Source organism: Orycteropus afer, unplaced genomic scaffold (assembly GCF_000298275.1).
Source record: "Orycteropus afer afer isolate SDZICR_OR568_19922 unplaced genomic scaffold, OryAfe1.0 scaffold00644, whole genome shotgun sequence".
Classification (NCBI taxonomy): domain Eukaryota; kingdom Metazoa; phylum Chordata; class Mammalia; order Tubulidentata; family Orycteropodidae; genus Orycteropus; species Orycteropus afer.
This window is the reverse complement of record NW_006922231.1, coordinates 949,706-951,387: the sequence shown is the minus strand read 5'-3', so window position 1 is coordinate 951,387 and position 1,682 is coordinate 949,706. Positions and strand designations below refer to the sequence as shown.

General features: G+C 37.9%; 1 protein-coding gene across 1 annotated transcript in view; it reads right to left on the bottom strand.

Moving 5' to 3' along the window:
* ELAPOR2 (endosome-lysosome associated apoptosis and autophagy regulator family member 2) overlaps positions 1 to 1,682 on the bottom strand; it is a 206,033-nt gene that overhangs the window by 76,554 nt on the left and 127,797 nt on the right. The window lies entirely within an intron of this gene.

Sequence of the window (1,682 nt, the reverse complement as noted above, 5' to 3'; positions counted from 1 at the left end):
TTAGGTCTTCCTTATTTACTCTCCAGCTTTCACATGCATATGAGGCTACTGAAAACACCACAGCTTGGGTTAGGTTCACCTTAGTCTTCAAAGAGACATCTTTGCCCTTCAGCACTTGAAAGAGGTCTTTTACAGCAGATTTGCCCAATGCAATATGTTGTCTGATTTCTTGACTGCTCCTACCACTGGTGTTGATTGTGGAAACAAGTAATATAAAATCTTTGACAATTTCAATCTTCTCTCCATTTATCGTGATGCTGCTTATTGGTCCAATTGTGACGATTTGTGTTTTATCTATGTTGAGGTATAATCCATATTGCAGAGTATATATAGTCTTTAATCTTCATCAGTAAGTGCTTCAAGTCATTCTCATTTTCAGCAAGCAAGGTTGTGTCATCTGCATATCACAGGCTGTTAACGTCTCTTCCTCCAATCCTGATGCCATATTCTTCATAAAATTCAGCTTCTAGGATTATTTGCTCAGCATACAGATTGAAGGAGTATGGTGAAAGGTTATAACCCTGACGCACACCCTTCCTGTTTTTAAATCAGCAAGTATCCCTCTGTTCTGTTCAAAAAACAGCCTCCTGGTCTGTATGCAGGTTCTTCATGAGCACAATTAAGTATTCTGGAATTGCCATTCTTCTCAATGTTATCCATAATTTGTTATGATCCACACAGTCAAATGCTATTGCATAGTCAATAAAAGACAAGTAAACATCTTTCTGGTATCTTTGCTTTCAGCCAAGATCTATCTGACATCAGCAATGATATCCTTCATTCCATGTCCTCTTCTGAATCCAGATTTCATTTCTGGAAACTCTCTGTCAACATATTGCCGTTACCGTTTTTGAAGTATCTTCAGCAAAATTTTACTCGTATGTGATGTTAATGATACTGTTTGATAATTTCCACATTCTGTGAAATCACCTTTCTTTGAAATGGGTACAAATATGGATCTCTTCCAGTCAGTTGGCCAGGTAGCTGTCTTCCAAATTTCTTGGCATAGACAGGTTAGTACTTCCAGTGCAGCATCCGTTTGTTGAAACATCTCAATGGGTATTTCCTGAAGCCTTGTTTTTTGCCACTTCCTTCAGTGCAGCTTTGAATTCTTCCTTCAATATCATTGGTCCTTGATCATATGCCACCTCCTGAAATGGATGAACATCAACCAATTCCTTTTTTGCACAGTGACTCTGTATATTCCTTCCATCTTCTTTTGATGTTTCCTGCATTATTCAATATTTTACCCACAGAATCTTTCATCATTCCAATTTGAGGCTTGAATTTTCTCTTCAGTTCGGCTTGAGAAATGCCAAGCATGTTCTTCCCTTTTGGTTTTCTAGCATATCTTTGCACATTTCATTACAATAATTGACTCTGTTTTCTCAAGCTGCTCTTTGAAATCTTCTGTTCAGCTCTTTTATCTTGTCATTTCTTCCATCTACCTTAGCTACTCTCTGTTCAAGGACAAGTTTCAGAGTCTCTTCTGACATCCATTTTGGTTTTTCCTTCCTTTCCTGTCTTTCTAATGCCTTTTGCTAGCTTCATGAATGATGTTCTTGATGTCATCTCACAGTTCTTCTGGTTTTTGGTCACTGGTGTTCAATGTGTCAAATCTATTCTTTAGATGCTCTCTAAATTCAGGTGGAATATAATCAAGGTCATACTGTGGCTCTCGT